This window comes from Sturnira hondurensis, unplaced genomic scaffold, assembly GCF_014824575.4.
Source record: "Sturnira hondurensis isolate 20B ecotype Veracruz unplaced genomic scaffold, ASM1482457v3 Scaffold0000256, whole genome shotgun sequence".
Classification (NCBI taxonomy): Eukaryota; Metazoa; Chordata; class Mammalia; order Chiroptera; family Phyllostomidae; genus Sturnira; species Sturnira hondurensis.
The window spans coordinates 3,243,522-3,265,810 of NW_028072887.1; the positions used below are offsets into that span (position 1 = coordinate 3,243,522).

General features: G+C 44.0%; 1 long non-coding RNA gene across 1 annotated transcript; it reads left to right on the plus strand.

The window, feature by feature from the left end:
- Positions 1-770: 770 nt before the first annotated feature.
- Positions 771-20,571, plus strand: LOC118976254 (uncharacterized). The gene is made up of 3 exons (XR_005064235.1): positions 771-859; positions 18,842-18,926; positions 20,445-20,571. It is a non-coding gene; the product is annotated as an uncharacterized LOC118976254 (long non-coding RNA).
- The last annotated feature ends 1,718 nt before the right edge of the window (positions 20,572-22,289 follow it).

A 22,289-nucleotide genomic window follows, 5' to 3' on the forward strand; every position in this document is an offset into this window, starting at 1 on the left:
TCAAAGTTATTTAAACAAAATTAAGCTGTAGGAGTCCATTATACAAAGTTTCTATTAGAAAATTATCAGCACTCTACAAGGCACTTTGGAGAACAGGAAAATCAATATTACCTAGAATAACATAGCAGGGCAGACCTTACTCAGGAGACATGGGCTTTCAAGTAGGAAAGGGAATATAGATTTCCACCCGGGCAGTCAATGTTTGAATATGATGAAGCAGCGTGTTGGAATTCGTGGTCTGGCAATTATTTGAGAAGTCTTGGGGAAACTCTATTGGCTTAAAAAAACCAAAGAAACAAAAACCTCAGCTAAAGCTTTTCAGAAACAAAGTGTGAATTTGTTTCTGAAAATCTCTGTCTCTCTATTTTAATGAGAGACCAGAAACCAAAAATGAATTTGGTTAATTTGTGGAGCTACCTAAGGTCACAGGAGTGGTGTGATGACGGTGTGTGCTTCCGGAGGGAGGCAGAGGACAGGGACACTGCAGGCTTCTCGACCAGGGAGGCTAATGAGCAGCCATTCCTCATCATTAAGCCTGGTCCTTCACTGTCGCTTGGGAAGGTCTGTGAAAATGGATGGAAAGCACAGTGGGTTGTTATCCAGAGCCGGTCCATTTGATAGGCTGAGTTTGCTCTCCATCTCTGTCATGTGAGCTAATTACTAACCAGCGGGCTGGTGAAATGCAACTGGCAGCTAATTGGACCGTTGTTGGGGCAGTGCACACCCTTGGTGCCCTTTGCAAATTGCTGAGATAGGGATCTCTGGGTGGCTCCAGGGATGAGGGGAAACTGGCTCAGCTGCAATTATGGTGGGACATCAACCCTCAGGCCCCCTAAATGGCTGTGCACTGTCTGGGAAGGTCAGCAAGAAGAAGAGGGAATGAAAAGAAAACCTCAGATTAAGAAAGGGGAAGGTGGGGAAAGAGGAAAGAGGGGAGGAGTGAAGGAAGTAAGGAGGGAGAGGGAGAGATGAGAATAAGGACAGGGAAGGAGAGAATATAATACTTCTTTCAGGTGCTACTTTTGATCTTTGACAATAAATAACTAAAGGGGTCATGCACCCAGGCCAGCTTTCCCCAAAATGTATTCAGAAGAGAGCTCATGTCCTATGTGGTGTTAATTGGTGTTTTATGGTGGATTTTTTTTAAAGGAGGAGAGATATCCTATGGTGTAATCCATTTGGGAAGTGTTTGGTTCAGCTTTCGTAAGTGCATCCTCTTTCAGAACTTTCAATAAACTGAAATGCTTTATGGAGCTCCTTAGATTATTTTATTGGGGTATTATTTATTCAAGGACCATATCTTGGGACAAGCATTCTGAGAAATGGAGTTTTTGAAATAATGATCCAGGCTTTTGCCTTGGTTCCAGGCAACACTGAACCATTTCCATGCTGGTTCTGCCTTTAAGTTGGACAAAGCCCTGTTATCATCCTTCGGCGAGAGCACAAAAGCTACCTGCCAGGGCATGCTTTAGAGCCCGTTCTCGTGAAACCAACACTCTGTTCATTCATTTACTGATGTACCCATTCATTCAAACTCTTTCCTGTTTATTCTCATGCCTCTGGTTGTGGCCCTGAGCACTTACTCTGTTCTCAGATTTAGATGCTGGTGCCTGGCTCCCATCCCTGCAGAGTCAGAAACGTCCTGCTCTTTTCTTTGACATTTGACATTCAGTGTTGCTGTGCAGTCTCTAATTCACTCTTTGCCTTTGCTTTCTCCTCTAAACTCACCATCTCCAATTGTCTTCAAGGTCAAGACTCTGGCCTCGTATAACCCATGTCTTGTTCAGTCATCTTAACAAGAATAAGATTGAAACCCTCATCAACTCTTCTTGCTCTTCAGAGTGTGGTTTCTAGTACCATTCTTCCTCTGAGCCTCTTCTAGTATCTTAGCTGTTCCAAGACTTAAGAGTTTTCTTGTGTGACCCAAATATTTTTTCCAGTTGATGAGTAAGTTACTTCCTCTTGTTTTTCCACAAGGACAATGGAGAATGAACAGGTGTGTTAGCGCTGAAGTGGGCAGGCCTCTCTGCTGCTTGCTAACTCTGCATTCTTTTTCCTGGAATAGTATGGTTCCCACCTAGGTGCAGCCTCTCAGATGCCCTCTCCTAAGGACCTCCACTGGGGGTGGAAGGGAGCCAGCAAGATCCTGTCTGGCCATATCCTTACCTGCCTCACGCTATTTAAATGGTGACAACTCCTGGATTACCCATATAGGGGAGAAATCCTTGTAGAGACTTGGTATCACAGGAAAGTGTCTGGTGGAGACAACCATACTGTGTAGGTCTGTGAGATGCTGCTGCAAATGTCATGCTTTCGTGTTGATTCATTGCCTCTCGTGTGTTATGGGAGATACATGAACACATGGCAGGAGAATTACTGCTACCCAGAAGCTCAGAGTAAACAAATAAAGAAACTAAACTATGTGTTAAGATTCCCTAACATGCCATCCATGGAGTATGAGAGAGGATAGATAGAGTAATTAATCACTATTAGTAGCTTTTTAGATCCATTTTTTTCATTTGCTGCAAATGGGGTTCTCACCAACCGGGGAAACAATCAGGAGCATATAGTGTGGGGGCATCTTTCTCACACAGGCATCTTTCTCTCTCCAAAATTAATAGGAAAAATAGGCACGTTTGAAGGGAGATCATGAAAAAGTTAAGTTTTTGGAAGGCTAGTTTATCTTTACCAAAAATGCAATTGTTATTGGCTCATTATAAACATTTTGGAAAATACAGAAAAGTAGGAAGAAGGAAAAGTTGTCTATGAAGATAAATGGGGAAAACTTCACTCTGGTGTTAGCAACCAAGATGGCTGTAGTTTTCTTGAGTGATTGCTTGGCTTTTACCCACACACATAGTAGATCTTGTGTTTAATCATATCTCCAACTTTGCACCATTTTTTAGAAAACTCTGCAATGTTCATTCATGGAATAATGAATTATTCATTGAACAATGTTCATTGGGTGCCTGCCATGTGCCAGGAGCTCTGCTAGGCCTTGAGGATATATCTATGAGCAAAACAGATGTGGGGCTGCCCTACATACACCCCACTGCTAGGTGGTGTGAGCTGATGGGTGTTGACAGTTGTGAATGCAACCCATTGAGTGTGTTGGTAACATTGTGTTAGCACTTTGTGTGTGTGCCAGGAAAATTGAATTCCTTCTATGTATGTATATTCTCTCAGAGTTTTTCCTTCTCATTCCAATGGGCTAGCCTACACTGGTTGCTATTGCCTGTGGGTGAGGTTCGTATTGCCAGCGGACACCTCCTCTCTTGCAGGATGTTGTGGCTGGCATTCCAGAGGAGGAGAGGAGGAAGCATGACTGGAGAAGAGAGGGGTTGGAACTAAGAAAGCCAACAGATTCTGCAGAACTGAAAAGGGGACAGAAGGGGCTGACTGAGAGTGGTGAGGGTCTGTGTCCTTCTCCCTGAGGGGAGTTGAAGGGGAAAAGCTGGTGACATGGCAAGGAGAGGACCCCAGCTGTCTGTGCTCCCAGAAACAGCAGCGGTTATCATACCTGCTGTGCAAGAGAGTGACCGAGGCACCCAACTCAATGGGCCATGAAGATATTGACAGTGGGCATCTACTTGCTGGCCAGTGTAGAGTGATGACTGTGGGAGCCCAATATCTCACAAATCATGACATCTTTAGGGCCTTTCTAGAACTGATTTAAGCTACTATGGGCACATACCAGTCTTAAATTCTCTTTGCAATATTACCATAGCCAGCATAAATCACTACCAGATTAGCACAAATCAAATTCATATCAAATGTCAACAACATACAGCAATCATTGAACTAGTGTTTATTAGCAAGTGGATTGCATATTCTTTCTACCACCTGTGCTCAGACACTTGGTGGAGCCCCAGCTCTGTCCTGTTAGCTGCTTTGACCACTACCTTGTATACATGAGTCACTTGGTACAGATTTAATAACACATCAGAGCCAGGATTCTAATCCCTTTATCAATGACCTCAGGCATCCAGCATTTTCTAGACCAATAGCTCAATATGGAGTTGTTTATAGATCAAGTCTATGTACCAACCCTATGTGTCCAGGCTAAAGGCTTTGCTAGGTTCTCCTACTCAGTTCATGCAAAGATGGAGTCTATTTCTCAAGTGTATTAATCAGTCCTCATGGCTGATCAATGAGAGCGTCTTTCTAGCATCTTTATGCAGATTGGTATATTATCAGTTGTACTAGTTTCTGGTGGATATTGTGAGAAATCACCATACATGTGATGGCCTAAAACAATAGAAATTTATTCTCTTATAATTCTGGGAACCAGAAGTGTGAAATCAAGGTGCTGACAGAAGTGCACTCCCTCTAGAGGTTCTGGGGGGCAATCTGTGCACTGGCTCTTCCAGCTGCTGGTGGCTGCTGGCATTCCTCGGCTTGTGGCCACATTACTCCAGTTTCTGTCTCTATCTTGGTGTTGACTCCCTCGCTTCTGTCTGTATAATCTCCCCCTGCCTCTCTCTTATCAGGACAGTTGCCATTGGATTTAGGGTCTATCTGCGTAATCTCTTTATCTCAAGATCTTTAATAATATCTGCAAAGACTATTTTTCCAAATAAAGTCATTTTCACAGGTGCTGGGGATTCAGACATGGACATATTTTGGGGATCACTATTCAACCTACTGCATCAGTGAAGCCCCCTTTTCGTAGTTAGGATGCACTACAGAAAATTTACTATTTATCATAATGTAGGTAACAGATGAATGAGAAGTAGCTACCTCTGGAGTGTGGTCTTTCTGATACATGCTAGCTGGCCACCCCTACAGTGATTTCATGATATAGCAAGTGGTGGCCCCTAGAACACAGCTTCAATTGTGAACACATATTTATACCGCAACGTCTAAAGTAGGAGTATTTTAAAGTAAATTATGGCACAAAATAGGAGATAACCCTATCAATACTTATGATTGCATTTATCACTAACAGTTAAGAGGGGGGTTCAAAGGAAATATTTCTTGAATTCAAGATTGTGCTGGAAAATTCCTGCCGTATATACACTTATCATGGTTAATTCTCACAGCAACACCAAGGTAAAAATGATTATACATATTTTATAGTTAAGGGCACTGAAGTTAAGAGATACAAAAATTATCACACTGATAGAGAGTATGGTTAAGACTTGACCATGTCTCTGACTGACTCTAAGTCAGAACCCATTACTACATAGCTAGACTTCCTTCTCTCAGAAGGTCCAACCCATCTAGAAATATCTGTCTCTGACCAAGCTTCAGCAGTACTTGCAATTCCACCCACTTTGGCTAAGTTCCCATGGGAAAGGTAACAATAACAAGAGGAAGACAGAGGAAGAGGAGTGTAAAGATAGACAAGGGAGCAGGAGAGCTCTGGCTGGTGTAGCTCAGTGGATTGAGTGTGGACCTGCAAACCAAAAGATCACAGATTGATTCCCAGTCAGGGTACATGTCCGGGTTGCAGTTCCCAGCAGGGATCGCATGAGAGGCAACTGTACATTGATATTTCTCTCCTCTCCTTCCCTTCCCCTCTCAAGATAAATAGATAAAATCTTAAAAAATTAAAAAAAAAAACTGGCTGCTGTGGCTCAGTGGATTGAGTCCTGGCCTTCACACTGAAAAGGGAGCAGGAGAGAGGTGGAGGTTTAGAAGAAATCCTTTAACTGTTTTTTGAAGAAGATAGTTGAGGAAGTGGAGTGATGTTTTAGTCAGTTCAAGTTGTTATAACAAAGTCCTATAGACTTGGAAAGTGGTTTATATATGATAGAAATTTAATTCTCACAGTCCTGTGGGCTAGAAGTCTGAGCCCAGGGTTCCAGTATGCTTGGGTTCTGGCAAGACCCCTCTTCCATGTTGCAGATTGCTCATTGCATCTTGACAGGTGGAGAGTGGAAGGAGGAAGCCAACTCTCTCATGACTCACAAGGACACTAATCCCATTCCTGAGGGTGTACCCCATTACTTTATCTAAACCCAATTACCTTCTGAAGGCTTCACTTCCTAATATCATCACATTTAGGGGTAGAGTTCCAACATATGGATTTCGGGGAAACATAAACATACAGTACATAACAACTGGCCGAGAGGTTCTCCAGAGCTTCTGCAAATAAGCAGGAAGGCAGATGCTATAGGTCTTGAGGGCAGAGTCAGGACAGGCGGTACAGGAGGTGCAGAGCAGTCCCCCACTGGGTGCATCCTGGCTACCCCTAAAGTTGGAATGATTTGCCCCATTGGTCCCATAGTTCTTCCCTGGCTCTCTATCGCCTTGTGGTCCTATTTGACTTGTTGCAAACTTTTGATGCCTATGCTGGTTGACCTATCATCTATGTGGTAGATTTCATCATTGGTCCCAATTTTTAAAAAGATTTATTTATTTTTAGACTTCAGCCAAGATGGAGGTGTAGGTGGAAACACTGTGCCTTCTCCCACAACCAAGTTTGAATACAACAAAGGTTTAGTAAGCCAAAGAACAGAAAACTGAACTATACAGAAGTCCGACAACAACGAACCATTCAACCGGGACCGGTAAGAGGGGCAGAGCCAGCAGTGGAGCAGGGTCGGGCAGGAAGGATCCCCCGACCCAAGCAACCCAGGTGACCCAGGCGACCCAGGTGACCCATGTGACCCAGGCGACCCAGGAACGCAGGCAGCCGGGATAGCATTGCGGACCCAGTGAAGGTGCGGGGCAGGCTGAGCGAGATTGCACATTTGGGCAAGCGCAGATAAACCCAGCAAAGGAGTGAGCAGTAAGATGGACTGCACAGTCCTGGTGGCTGGAGGAGGCAAAGGGGACTGCCATTGATTTCCTTTGACCCCGCCCCCACATACAGCGTCACAACCCAGCTACTGTGTTGCCCCGCCCTGGTGAACACCTAGGGTTCTGCTCCTCATATGTAACAGGCACAAACAGTCCAAAATATGGCTCAAGAAGAACTCCAAGCCCCAGAGCCGATAACTCTAAGAGACTGAGAAATAGCGAACTTCTCAGATGCACAGTTCAAAATACTGGTGATCAGGATGCTCACAGAACAGGTTGACTACAGTCACAAATTAGAGGAACATATGAAGGTTAAACTAATTGAAATGCAGGGAGATGCACAGGAAACCAATAGTGATGGAAAGGAAACTGGGACTCAAATCAATGGAATGGACCAGAAGGAAGAATGAAACACCCAACCAGAAAAGAATAAAGAAACAAGAATTCAAAAAAATGAGGAGAGGCTTAGGAACCCCCAGGACATCTTTAAACGTTCCAACATCTGAATTATAGGGGTACCAGAAGGGGAAGAAGAACAGCCACAAGTGGAAAACTTATTTGAACAAATAATAAAGGAGAACTTCCCCAGTCTGGCAAAAGAAATAGACTTCCAGGAAATCCAGGAAGCTCAGACAGTCCCAAAGAAGTTGGACCCAAGGAGGAACACCCTAAGGCACACCATGACTACATTAGCCAAGATTAAAATGAAGGAGAGAATGCTAGAAGCAGCAAGAGATAAGGGGACAGTTACCTACAAAGGAGTTCCCATCAGACTGTCAGTGGATTTCTCAAAAGAGACCTTCCAGGCAAGAAGGGGCTGGAAAGAAATATTCCAAGTCATGAAATCCAAGGACCCACATCCCAGATTGCTTTATCCAGCAAAGTTTTCATTTAGAATGGAAGGACAGATAAAGTGCTTCTCAGATAAGATCAAATTCAAGGAGTTCATCATCACCAAGCCCTTATTATATGAAATGTTAAAGGGACTTATCTAAGAAAAGAAGATGAAAAATATTAACAGTGAAAGGACAGCAAACTCACAGTTATTAACAACCACACCTAAAACAAAAGCAAACCAAGAGGACAGCTAGATCAGGAGCAGAACCATAGAAATGAAGAACACATGGAGGGTTAGCAACAGGGGAGTGGGAGGGGGAGAAGGGGGGAGAAGGCACAGAAAATAGCATAGACAGTAGGTAGAAAATAGATAGGGGGGAGGGCAAGAATAGTAGGGGAAATATAGAATCTAAGGAACTTGAGACACATGGTCATAAACTAAAGGGGAGTAATGGTGGGGGAGGGGGTGTGCAGGATGGAGGAGAATGAAGAGGGTGTAATAGAACAACAACTGTAATGGTATAATCAATAAAATATCTAATTAAAAATAAAAAAAAGAAATTAAAAAAGATTTATTTATTTTTAGAGACAGGAAGGGAGGAAGAAAGAGAGGGAGAGAAATACCAATGTGTGGTTGCCTCTCATGTGCCCTCTGTGGGGAACCTGGTGTATAACTTGGGCATGTGCCCTGCCTGGGAATTGAACTAGGGACACTGGTTCTCGGGCTGGCACTCAATCCACTGAGCCACACCAGCCAAGGTGTGGTCTCAGTTTTTCCCTTTAGCCTTTTCCTATACCCATTGCTACATGTGTTTGCAGTTTCTTTCCCTACAATCACAACATCTTTTCATCTCATTGATGTTGGGTTTGGCTGTGTGAGTTGCTTTGGCCAATGGAATGTTGTTATCAGATGTGATGTGAGCAAAGGTTTGAAATGTGCTTACACAATTGCGCTGATACTTTTGCGCATTAGCCCATAACGATGAGAACATAATTCAGCTAGTTTCTTGCTCTGAGGTGGATCAGAAAGACGTTGAGATGCCATGAACCCAACCTTCCAGCAGGTAGAAACCCAGCCAAGCTGAGCCTAGCCCAGCACAGGTCGGCTGATCCCGAGCTAACCTACAGATATTATATAAGTAAGACTAACTGATTACTGTTTTAAGCTACTTTATCTTGTGATGGCTTGTCCTTACTGTGGCAAAGGCTGACAGATACATTCTGTCCCTGTCATTGTCATATTTTCCACTTGCCACCACTGTCCCCACCATCACTGCTGCATTACTGTTTCGGGGTGTCAGCAGCACTGGTAGCAGTTAGAGCCCCAGGCACTAAGGCATTTCGCAGCACAGAGCTGGTTTGCTGAGGGACACTGCAGAGCTGAGTCCTTCATAGCATGTCCAGACCCTGGAGGGTAAGGAGATGGCTCCCCTTCCCACCTTGGCTCTGTGCTGTAATCACTCCTTCCTGCCATCTCTCAAGGAGGGTCCCATCCTCTGTCTGAAGCCAGGTTTCTGAAGGGGCACTTGCAGATCTAGACAGCCCCTTCACTCTGTCCATAGACTTAGTGTCTGCCCAGCTGGTTATAGACATGACTGTGTACCGCTTGACTTGAACCAGCCAATTTAAGCTGACCTCCATCCTTTCTACCTCTCTAGGTGCCCACATCTAAGCCTCAGCTTCGAGCATTGTTGAGGGGAATAACATCTGGGCGGAGAAACTTTGTGGAGACAGAAAAGAGAGCTGTCATTCCAAATCCCTGCGACTTCCAGGTTAAGCTGCCTGCCAGGCTGGACACCAGTGGTTTGTCTGGATATGGGGTTACGGATGTTTTTAAAAAACAATTATTGTTCTCCTACGTGTTTCCTAAACACTACAACTTGGTATTTTCTTGAATCTGGAAAACAATAAATGCTGAGGAAGTCAATGAAACAACCCCCCACAGCTCCGAGGGAAGTCCTGCAGGGTCAGGTGGGGTGGGAGGGGCAGAGTAGCTGGAAGACCAGCTCTGCCAGTGGCCAGGGGTCGGTGCCCAGTGCTGTTGGCAGCAGCAGCCAGTGACTGCAGAGTCCAGCCCCGTCTGCCACTTGGCACTGACTTCCACTCAGGGTCAGCGCTCAAAAACTTAGCTGGGCAGCTTGTGAAAACGTCCTGTTAAGGTGTGAGGGGACCTGAGGACCGGTGAGGGAACATTGCTGGGTCAGCATAAATTCATCTATACTATGAGGGGTTTCTTATTTTGTGGATTAAGTAGTTTTCCGAAAAATAGTGTGGATCACACTTCTAAATCAAAAAACCATTTCACATGTGCCAGGAAAGTTTCCTGGGTAAAAGATTCCTACTACGAAGCCCTGGGTAAAGTGAACAATCCCCCTCCATTTTATCAATCTGGATTTTTCGTTTAGGATGTTTTGGATTCCCACGAAAACCCAGATGACAGGTGCTCCGAAAAAAGCATATCCTGGAACTTCTGTGGAGGGCTGAAAGTCAGCGCTCTCACCTTTCCCTGGGAGGACAGCCGGCCCTGTTTAAGTCTCAGTCCTGGTGCTAACACGTAACCCCTTTTGCAGGTCCTGCACCTCTAGCCCGAAAGGCTCTTCCCTTAGAAGTGCATGTGGCTCTCTCCCTCCCATCCTCCTGGCGTGTGCTTAAACGCCACACCTTCGTAGAGAGGCCTTCCTCCTCATCCCACTTGAAAGTGTGATTCTTCATCACCTCCTCTTCCCTTTGACTGCTTGATTTTTCTCCGCAGTACGTATTACCTTTTGTCATATTGTATATTGTCCTGATTTGTTTCCTGTCTGTGTCTCTCACTGCAGTGCTGATCTATGGGGCCAGGAAGGTGGGTTGTTTTGTTCACGGCTGCTTTCCTGGTGCCTGGCATAGTGTCTGGCAGAGTCTGGGCCTTCGTAAATATTTGTTGAATGAATGAATGAAGACCCTGGGCATTTTACTTAATGTTTCTGCTTGTCGAAAACCAACTGAGTGAAGTGGCAGCTGCCCCTCAGCCTGAGAGTGAGGAAACAGTGGTGATCGGTGGGGCGGGGCGGCCTCTCAGAGCAGCTCTCCTCTGTCTAAGGGGAGGCTGCTCTGCTGCTCTAGCCAACTCTTGTCACAGGGAAGCTCACCCAGTATTGCCAGAGTGTAATGTTATTTTTTTATTTTAAAGTATATTTTATTGATTATGCTATGACAGTTGTCCCATTTTTTCTCCCCTTTTATCCCCCTTGGCCCTGCACCCCACTCCAACCAGCTTCCCCTCCCCCCCAGCCCCGGACACCTGCTTAGTTCACGTCCATGGGTGTCCGTATAAGTTCTTCGGCTTCTCCATTTCCCATACTATTCTTAACCTCCTCCTGTCTATTTTCTACCTACCATTTTTTTTAAAGAGGGGAAGGGAAGGAGAAAGAGAGAGAAATATCAGTGTGTGGTTGCCTCTCATGTGGCCCCCACTGGGGACCTGGCCCGCAACCCAGGCATGTGCCCTGACTGGGAATCGAACCAGCAACCCTTTGGTTCACAGCCCATGCTCAATCCGCTGAGCTATACCAGCCAGGGCCCATTTATGCTTCTTATTCCCTGTACCTTTTCCCCCATCCTCCTTCTCCCCCTCCTTGCTGATAACCCTCCATGTGATCTTCATTTCTGTGATTCTGTTCCTGTTTTAGTTGTTTGCTTAGTTTATTTTTGTTTTTAGGTGCAGTGGTTGATAGTTGTGAATTTGTTGTCATTTTGCTGTTCATAGTTTTGATTTTTTTTAGATAAGTCCCTTTAACATTTTATATAATAAGGGCTTGGCGATGATGAACTCTTTTAACTTGACCTTATCTGGGGACCCCTTTACCTGCCCTTCCATTCTAAATAAAAGCTTTGCTGTTAGAGTAATCTTAGATGTAGGTCCTTGCTTTTCATGGCTTGGAATACTTCTTCCCAGTTCTGGACTGTATGGTCTCTTGAGAAATCAACAGATAGTCTGATGGGAACTCCTTTGTAGTTAAGTCTCTCCTTTTCTATTGTTGCTTTTAAGATTCTCTTCTTATCTTTAATCTTGAGTAACTTAATTATGTGTGCTTCCTTGAGTCCAACTTTTTGGGGGCTTCCTGGACTTCCTGGAAATCTATTTCCTTTACCAGATTGGGGGAGTTCTCCCTCATTATTTTTTCAAATAAATTTTCAATTTCTTGCTCTTCCTCTTCTCCTTCTGTCACCCCTGTGATTCGGATGTTGGAACATTTACAGTTGTCCTGGAGGTTCCTAAGCCTCTCCTCATTTTTTTGAATTCTTGTTTCTTCATTCTGTTGCATTAGATGTTTATTTCTTCCTTCTGTTCCAAATAGTTGATTTGAGAAAAAAGACAGGAGGAGGTTAACACCCATGGACATGAACTAAGCAGGGGGCTGGGCCTCGGGGTGAGCGGGGAGCTGGTAGGAGTGGGGTGCAGGGCCGAGGGGGATAAAGGGGAGAAAAAATAGGACAACTGTCATAGCATAATCAATAAAATATACTTTAAAATAAAAAATAACCTTCACTTCACTGTTACTTCTCTGTATATTTTTCTTTATTTCACTTTGCAAAGCCTTCACTTCTTCCTCTATTTTGCAACCATACTCAATCATTTCTGTGAGCATCTGGATTACCAGTATTTTGAACTCTGCATCTGGTAGGTTGGCTCCTTTTTGTTACTTAGTTCTTTTCCTGGAGTTTTGATCTGTTCTTTCATTTTGGCCATATTTCATTGTCTCAGTGTGCCTGTTCTGTTGTAAGGGGTGGAGCCTTGGGAACTCACCAGGGTGGGGCAACCCATGTTGCTGCACTGTGGCACTGTATGTAGGACAGGGGTCTGAGAGGGAATAATGCTGCTTGCTTGACTGTTGGCTGGCTCTCACTCTTTTCCCCTGCTGCCGACAAGCAAATTGGGCCTTTCTGGTGCTGATTCTGCAGTGGGTGGGTTTGTCTATATTTTAGGACCTCGTGCATTTCTCCAATGAACTCTCCTGTAAGGCTAGGAGTTTCTTCTGTCACCAAAACCCTCACAGGTTTTTACAGCCAGAGGTTTTGAGGCTTTAGTTTCCCTCACTGGAACCCTGGGTTGCATGGTCTGTCTCACACCCCAATTGTTCCTCCAGGCTTATCCACATGTAAATGTGGGACCACCTTCCCTGCCCTCTGCCTTCCCACATGTCCTCCCCACCCTGGCTGCCTGTCTCCTCCTCTCCTACTGGTCTGGATGAATGTTTCTTCTTCAATTTCTTGATTGTCAAGATATTCATACAGTTCTATTTTCTGGCAGTTCTCGTTGTTTTTTGGCATTTAAATTTATTGTTGTCTTTCTTTTGGTTGTACAAGGAAGCAATGCATATTTACTTATGCCTCCACCTTGGCTGGAAGTCTAAAGTTGTTTTTTTTTTTTTTTAAGAAAAGCCAGAAAATGAAATTTTAAAAAGGTAAAATCAGCTGAGTTTGAATTGTTAGGAACCAAGTCATATTTTTACAAAAATCTTGCACAGTTTAGACAAACATCTGTGAGTCAGGTCTGAGAGGCTGGCACCAGGATGGGATCTATAGACTAGATATTCTCCAAAGTTATCCTAGTTTATCCTACCCTACCCTAACCTACCTTACACTACCCTATTCTGTCTTATCCTACCCCACCCTTTCCTACCCTACTTTACCCTACTGTACCCTATCCAACCTTCCCTACCCTATTCTATTCTATTCTATTCTACCCTTCCCTACATGACCTTACCGTCCCCTCCCCTCCCCTATCTTATGCTGTTCTAAAATTCTATACTTCCATTAAATTGTATCCATCTTTCCCACTGTAGTGGGAAGCATATAGACTAATCAAATTCAAACCAAATGATTTAACTTAAGTGGTAGAGACTAAGCCATAATTATTGTCTCTCTAACTGGACAGAGAAAAGTTTGCTCTCTGGAACATCACTGGCTGCCTTTTCAAGAACATAGAGAAAATCAGCACACAAGGGAAAAGATTGGTTCAAGGAGCAAGGCAATGGACTCCCATCAAGTTATTTTTCAGGTTTATAGGTTGTGAAAGATTTCCTCCATGCAAGATAGTAACTCCACTGGGCCCTAGTGCTGAGTTTCTTGGGTCACTTGGAAGGGAAAAAAACATTCCTTTTATACTCTTCCCCTCTAAAATTTCATTTTCTACAATGCATTTTATTTTCACATAATGATTCCCCCTCCTTGGTTCTATTAACAATCCTTAATGCAGACTGAAAAGTGGAGCAAGGGCTGACTAGGTCCTATCAATTCTCCTGTGTGTTCTTAGATATTTGCCATTTTCCAGGAAAGCCCCAACTCTGGTATTAAGGTANTGCCTTTTCAAGAACATAGAGAAAATCAGCACACAAGGGAAAAGATTGGTTCAAGGAGCAAGGCAATGGACTCCCATCAAGTTATTTTTCAGGTTTATAGGTTGTGGAAGATTTCCTCCATGCAAGATAGTAACTCCACTGGGCCCTAGTGCTGAGTTTCTTGGGTCACTTGGAAGGGAAAAAACATTCCTTTTATACTCTTCCCCTCTAAAATTTCATTTTCTACAATGCATTTTATTTTCACATAATGATTCCCCCTCCTTGGTTCTATTAACAATCCTTAATGCATATGTTCGATAACATGTGAACTGTCCCAGGGAGCACACTGGGATCTGCATGGGACTGTGATAAAAGCATGGCTGGAACAAACGGAAAATGCCCAACAAATGAAACTACTGTGATGGCCTCCAATTCCAGGACCTTTGTGATGAATGATTGTCTTTTGCCCATTATATAGGTTATAATTGGGCTCCTCCCTGCTGCAGAATGAGTTATTTTGTGACTGTGATGGTATACAACATGGAAATGTGGGCCTTGGGACTGATAAGTTGCTGGACAGGGTCAGACAACTACAAGTAAGAGAGAGAAAGCAGGGAATGTTGGTATGGGCTAATGGGAGGCAAAAAGGGCATTGGGGCAAAGGGCGGGGAGAAGGCATGAGAGGCAAGAAAGGGGAGTCATTATGGTGGGAGGGAATTGCTATGGAGGGGCACAAACCATCAGATTTTAGATTCACAAAGACCTGGGTTTGAGCATCGGCTCCACCTGTACCTGCTGTATGTGCCTATGGGCAAGTTACTCAAACTCTCTGAGACTCAGTTTCATCATTTATAAAATGGAGCAAGTAAAGCCTTTGTCCCAGGGTGGATGTGAAAACTGAATTGTATAACATAATGCATGGTACCAGGTACAACATAGGGACTCAAAACTGGCCATACCACTCAAGACTATAGGCCTCAGGATCTTCAGTTATAAAAATGGTAGCTGGTATTAAACTGGACTAAGAGTGCAAACTCAAATGCTTACAAGAATTGAGAGACATAAGGCAATAAGTGAAGGAAGCCAGGTATAAAAACTGTTGCAGACTGAAAAGTGGAGCAAGGGCTGACTAGGTCCTATCAATTCTCCTGTGTGTTCTTAGATATTTGCCATTTTCCAGAAAAGCCCCAACTCTGGTATTAAGGCAAACCTTTCTGATTTACAAAGGTAGACATCTAACTCCTCTCCCCCACTGTTTAAAATGTATTATTTGTGCCACCAGTGTGTATACAAGTCAAACAAAACTTGGGTCATTTCCAACTCATGGGCCACCATTTTCCAGCCTCTGAACAGAAGGATTGTAGAATTGTTTATCAGACCCCGAGTAAGTAATTCTGGGTTCAGATGACCACAGAGTGTAATTTTGACTTGGTACCCAAGCCCTACCTGATCCATTTTCAAAGTAGAACTGCCATAGGATCCTTTTATGTAAAAGGCTTTGGGAGGTTGGGCCAAAACCAAGATGGTAGCCAAAGTGATCTCTATACCTTGAACTAGTTAGAAAGTAAGGTAATTTTCCATATCTTTAAAATAACCTTCTGCTATGGGCTGCCTGGCAATGGAATTGAGATGGGTTTGGAGCCTAAGGGAGACAGAATTGTTGCATTCCTCATTTTTGTTAAATCTGCTTAGGTTACCTGTTTGCCAGCGGTTTTTCCAGACTGCCTTGAGACTTGAACTTTTCAAACCAAGTTTTCTTACTTGCGTGGAGCAATTTTCCTTGTTATTTTAAAAACAAGTTGGTAAAGCTTTACAAATCACCGATTAAAGTTGACTAGTTACATTTGCATCTATGGTGATTTGTTTACCTTTTTCTTCCTCTTACTCTTTCATCCCTTGAACTTGCTTCTCTATTTGGACTCTTTCTGGACAACTCTGTGATGACAATACCAGGATTCACCCTAATGGCCTCCCCAGATAACGTGCAGTAAGGATCTGAAAGTCTGGTCCTGTGGGATGTTGTTAGTCAAGGAAGATCTGGTTTGGAACAGCAAATGTAACCAGCTTAACCATTCTACGGCTAACTCAACAGTTTGCTTTAAAATTTTTTTCTCTTAAAATTTAAAGGCTATATACCAGTAAGATTATAAAATAAAAATAATTTATAACTTTAGTTCTCAGTGATAACTGTCCCTTCTAATTTGGTGAATATCCTTCTAATCACTTTGGGGAGAAATATTTCATATCTATGTATTTACAAAAATGAAATCACACTGGACATAGTGTTCTATGAATTTTTTATTTAACAATTTCTCATGAATATATTCTCAAAGTATTTTTCTTATGAACATTTAAATATTCTTTAATGGGATTTTTACAATGGTTATACCACATGTATTTAATCTTGTATTTTAGACATTTACATTGTTTCTGTTATTTTCTATTGTAAGCAATGCTGTGATGTATCGCCTGAGGGTTAAATATTTGGGTACATTGGTGATCATATTTTTAGTCCAAATTTCCTGAAGTAGAGTCCATGGTTTGCAAATAAACAGTTCGCCAGTAAACTTCTGGGATTGGCATAGAAATGCAGTGGAGCAGTGTGTGTGTGCATTTACCCAACTGCTAACCACGTAGGGGTCCTTGTTACGGGCTGTACATGGCTGGGCATGACAAGGATGCCTGAAATCCTCCAATTTGAGGACTGAGATAGTTGGAGTCAGTTTGAGACAGTCGAAATTCAATAAATAGAGATTATGTTTTTAAAGTAATTCTGCTAAATTAACTTCTATTTCATGACAAATATCCATGGTCTTGGCTTTGGACTGTGGTGGCCAGCAGAACAAAAGTCATATTACAATGTCAAGTATAGATTTTCCTGATAGTCTTATGTGTGTGGTCGGAAGGAAAAAGCGGGGGAAGCCATCTGTTTGAGGAGCAAGACCTGAAGACTTAATGCTCAGAAGGGTGACTTGGTCACGTTTGTGGTCACAAGTGTAGCCTGTGTTTTGCAACTTTAGGATCATAATTTAGGATCCATGAGTTTAAGAAGTCATTAATTTAATTAGAAAAATAAAAACTCTGCTGAAGTGGGGGTGAATTCTGGTCCATATTAGTCCTTTGTTGGAATGTTTCTCTTTGGCATCTTCCAAACTTGGACCACTGCTTGCTTCCCCAACCCCTTTCCTCTTCCATGTGTGGTGACCTAGTATGTTGTTCAGTAAGAGATTTGCTGGTTAAACCACTGGGACATTTAATAAAGATGGACAAATTAAATTAATAATGAGTTCAGGTCTCCCACTGGGGGGGGGGGGTTGAACCTACAGAGGGATGAGTGTGGGAGTTAATAGTAACTTTTAAATTTCTCTTCAATCCTTTCCCGATTATATATCTGTATCTATGGAGACCTATATATCTACCTACTTACCTACCTACCTATTTGCGAGTGTACTATCTACTCCTCTTCTCATCTTGAACTCTCAGGAGGATATAGGGGCTGGGAGCTAATGACAGTCTGGTAGATTCTGAAGCCAGGCAGGTCCCCCTCTGAGTCTTGCTTTGCTGTCTTCTGCTTATGGGACCTTGGGTCAGTCATTTAATTTCTCTGAGCCTCAGCTTCTTTATTTGTAAACTAAATATTCATTAGTTTCTTTGTTGTAATAAATGAAACGGACTTATTAACTTCAGTAAGCAGAAGGTTTATAGGAAGGCTACTTGATGGCTTATGAAATGTAAGGAAGAGCTAAACCACAAGTCTTGGGAAGGGCTGGCTCAGCCCAGGACACCTGCTCTCAACCCTAACCTGTCTTCACTCAAGTCAGGTTCTTGGGAAGAGTAGCCTGGTTGTCTGGGATTGAGTTGTATTTCCTCCTCTGATCCCTTCCTCTCCCCAGGGGGGTGGTATTGGTCATTTGATTGGCAGTTCCACTAGAATCATGTGAAACCAGAGAGGGCACCTCCTCGACACCAAATGGGGAGTATTACTGGAGGGAGGGGAATTGTGTGCACATATACAAACCCAGAATAGCGCCTCACAGCTCTTCTTTTAAAATTGTTTGATTTTTTAATTGTTGTTCAATTACAGTTGTCCCCCTGACAGCTCTTAGGACCCCTGCAGATACTGTGCACGGCACACGGTGTGCCCTCAGTAAACGATAGCTACTGTGGTTATTGTTGCTGTCAGAAGGCCAAGACTATCCAATGTTTTAGTATGAGAGAAGACTAAGAACCGTTATTTTCTTTTGAGTCCAGTGCATTCTCTTCACACCGCATGTGACTAAAATGCAGATTTCCTGAGCCCCTTCTTAAACTGACAGGACCAGAATCTCTGTGGGGAAGGGTTCCCTGACCTCTTCCTGTTTAACGTGCAACCCAGGTGATTCTTTTGGGCAGCAGGTTTTGAGACCCAGAGCCCATGGCGATAAGGTAGAAGGGTTTGACTCTGTTCAAGAATCATTTAGAAAGGAGAGATTTTTCTCCTCCACCACAGCTGTGGAAGACGTGTGTTCTGTGAAGGAGTAAAACACCTGATCAGTCAGACTGGTCCGTAAGCTGCAGTTTCGATCTGGCTGCACGCTGACAGCACGCCCAGAGCTGAGGCACACCCCAGAGAGCTTGCGCATGACTAGTTCCCAGCAGCGACCGTGCCTCCAGTGCACACCCAGTCGGGAGCTGCAAAGACTTTTTCTACTTCCTCTGGAATACAGCTAAGGATGTGTAGGACTTTGGGGTTTCAGAGCAGTTTTTGTTTGATTACCCCATTTTATCCTCACGGTAACCCAGTCCTCAGGTAGGGGTAGGTAGTAATTTGCTCATGATTTTGGAGGTGAAGGAAAGAAACTGACCCCTCAGAGAGATTCATTGACTAGTGATTCCACGAAAGTTACACAGCCCAGAAAAGGCAGAGCCAAAACTCACGCATGCGCTTCCATCTCCAGGCTCATAGCTCATCCATGTCCCTCTTGGAGACTGCAACAGCTTCTCCAGGGTATCTTTCAGTTACAGTTGCAAGGAAACCTATAGGTGAGCTCTAAGTCCTTCACAAGAGAGCTATGTAAAAAACAGCCTTCGGAGGCCTTACGTGCTTTCTGGGAGATCTTTTAACTCATTTTCTGTCCCTCATGCTTTGATGTATGTATTTTCAGACTATAAGACACACTTTCCCCCCAAATTTGGGAGGAAAGGGGGGTGCATCTTATAGTCTGAAAGTAGCTTACCTGAATCACTGTGGTGGGGAGGTGGCGGTGGAGCGGGGTCATAAGTTATTAAATATTTTACTACATGTTTGCTTCAAAATTTTTTTTTCTATTTTCCTCCTCTAAAACCTAGGTGTGTCTTATGGTCCAGTGCGTCTTATAGTCCTACAAGTATGGTAGCTACTAGTTCCGAATGCTGTGCCTTCTGGGGGTTAGAGGGGTGAGGGCTGTGGTCACAACTGCAACTTTCCTGCCAACATCCAGCAGGGAGGGCTCATCTCCCAAGGAACCTGCCCCCAAACTGTCAGCTTGCTATAGTAGGAGTCTGCCTTCAATCCAATCCACAAGTGCCCCCCGCCCCCCCACCAGCTCCCATACAGCACCAAGCAGAGGACAACCAGGAAATAGCTGATGGTTAGTCAGGGACACAGAATTAATTTTCTCACTCTCTGACTTTCCAAGCATCTGCTGCCCCTTGATTACTTTTTAAAAATCCTAACCTGAGGACATTTTCTCATTTGCTTTGAGAGAGGGGGAGAGAGACAGACAGACGTTGATTGGTTGCCTCTTGTACATGCCCCAACTAGAGATCAAACTCTCAACCGAGGTGTGTGCCTTGATTGGGAATGGAAATGGAACCTGCAGCCTTTTGGTGTGTAGGACGGTGCTCCACCCAACTGAGCCACACCAGCCAGGGCTCCTTGGCTACTTTTTCTAAGCTTATTTTTTATTATAAAGCTAATCTATAGTCACCAAAGGACAGAAGTACAGAAAAGAAGTACAGAAAAAAAACACTTGTAATAGTGGCAAGTGTTTGTTTTAAACACTGTGTGTCTAATAAACTTTGTTTTGTGTAATCTGCACAGCACTCAGTCATACCTATGAGGACTCTGGGAACCTGAATTGTTACCCACCAGCCACCTTGCCATACACAACCACAAGGATAACACAGCCTTCAAAGCTTGGGGCACTTTCTTTTGGTCTCTTGCCTGTGTTTGCACCTATGCAAACTCTTGATGTCAAGCCAGTCCCTGAAGGAGACAGGTGTTTCATATCTCTGGGTCTTTGCTATGCTGGGCTGGACATCAAGAATAGTTGTTCTGCCTGTCTGGTTATTTTTGGCTCTGCTATCAAAGCACAGTCCATTGGCAACCTTTCTGTTATGGGCTGAGTTGTGTCTCCCCAAAGTTCGTAAGTTGAAACCCTAACACCCAGTAAGTACCTCAGAATGGGACTGTTTTGGAGATAAGATCTTTGAAGAGGTGACAAGGTTAAAATAAAGCTGTTAGTATGGGCTCTAATCTGATCTAACTAGTGTGCTTATATATTGAATATATTTACATAGAGACACCACGGATGCACCCACACAGAGCAAAGGCCATATGAGGACATAGCAAGAAGATGGCCATTTGCAAGCCAAGGACAGAGGCCTCAGAAGAAGCAAACCCTGCTGACACGTTGATCTTGACCCCAGCCTCCAGAATGGGGAGGAAGTAAAGTACCGTTGTGTAAGTCATCCCGTCTGTGGTATTTGTTATGGCAGCCTTAGCAAACTGACATACTCTGTCGAGACTTTCCTGACACCAGTTCTACCCCCCAGGAAGAACTAACATCCTTTCCTTGGTGTTCCCACCAGGTCCTCTTTCATTGAACTGGTTTCCTGTTTACCATCCCTGCTGATGTCGAGTTCCTTGAGGGCCAGGCCTGGCTCATTTCCATGATTCTATCATCTAGCCCAGTGCTGAGCATCACCCCAGCTTGGGGGAGAAATGAATGAATGAATGAGCAACCTGCTGCTTTAACTCTTGCCTGGTGTTCTGGGCTCTAGTGAGGGTTCCAACGACTGTTTGCGGGTAGATTGATGCTTCACGGAAATTCAGGGAGGGGTTGAGGGACCCCGGAGATGGAGAGAAGTCGGCAAATGAGCAGGACCTAGGGAGTGGTGGTCACCCACCCACTGCATTTCTTCCTGCTGGCTCGCATGCCTCGGAACAATCCTGTGCTTTGCAGTCTACCAGCCCAAGCCCTGGCATTCAGCCCTCTTTTCAGTCTGTTGGCCACTTAATCACACACAGAAGATGTGAATTCCCTGAGGCCCCGCTGTGTGGTCTTCTTCTCAAAGTCTGTTTCCCTACCCCAATTTCTGGAAGTCCCTTTGAAAGGTCTGACAGACGGGTCTTCCTTTCCCATCCCTCCAGCTGGACAGGCTTATGGAGCAGAAGGAGTTTTCTGGGAACAGACTGGGGAGGAGGAGCTAGGAGAGTGACAATGACCTAAGCTGGGGCTTTCTGTGCCCTGTACTTGCTGTCCAAGCAGGCCTCGTAGCTGCCTTCCCCCTGGTCTGTTGGTCATAGTGGAAGCAAAAGAGAATTGCTAACAGTGCAGCATTTACACATAAGCAGGCCCACCCTGGGATTGAGCTCTGATGGCAGAAAGCCTCTTTGCATAAGGAAACCCTCTGGAGGGAACTGTTTTAAGTGAGAAAGAAGCCAGGCAGACAAGCCTGGCCCAGGATCAAAGCTACGGGCCTCAGAGGGTGGGCTGAGTGGAGGACAGGCTGCATCTAACTTCTGGGTCAGCGCCATGAACAAAGCAGTGGGGAGCAGGGCAGGCTTGGCATGAGGCAGCGGGAACGCAGCATCCCCCTTGTCCACTCTCAGGACCTGGCCCCTTGGGCACCCTGGGGACTCCTGTAGCTCTGAGAAGTTGTCAGAAGTTGGTAGCATGTGGTGGCATAGGCCAACTTCAGCAGGCTTAGTGCCTGGGGCCCAGCACATTTGTAAGGGGGTTACAGTAACGTTTTACTCTATTTTAAAATCAGAAGAAAAAACAAAATTTTATGACACAAAAGATTGCACATTATATGATTCCATTGATAGGAAATGTCCAGAACAGGCAAATCCAGAGACAGAAAGTAAATTTGTGGTTGCCAGGGACTGGGGAGTAACTGCTAATAGGTTCAGAGTCTTTTTGGGGGTAATTAAAAATGTTTTTGGAATTAGATAGTGGTGATGGTTGCAGAATCTTGTGAATATACTAGAAATCACTGAATTATACAGTTTAAAAGGATCTGTTTTGTGGAGCATGGATTATATCTCAATAAAGTATTTATTTATTTATTTATTTACTTATTTATGGGTAAAGGCATCAGGGATAGTGGAAAAAAGAAGAAAATCAAGAACAATAGTAT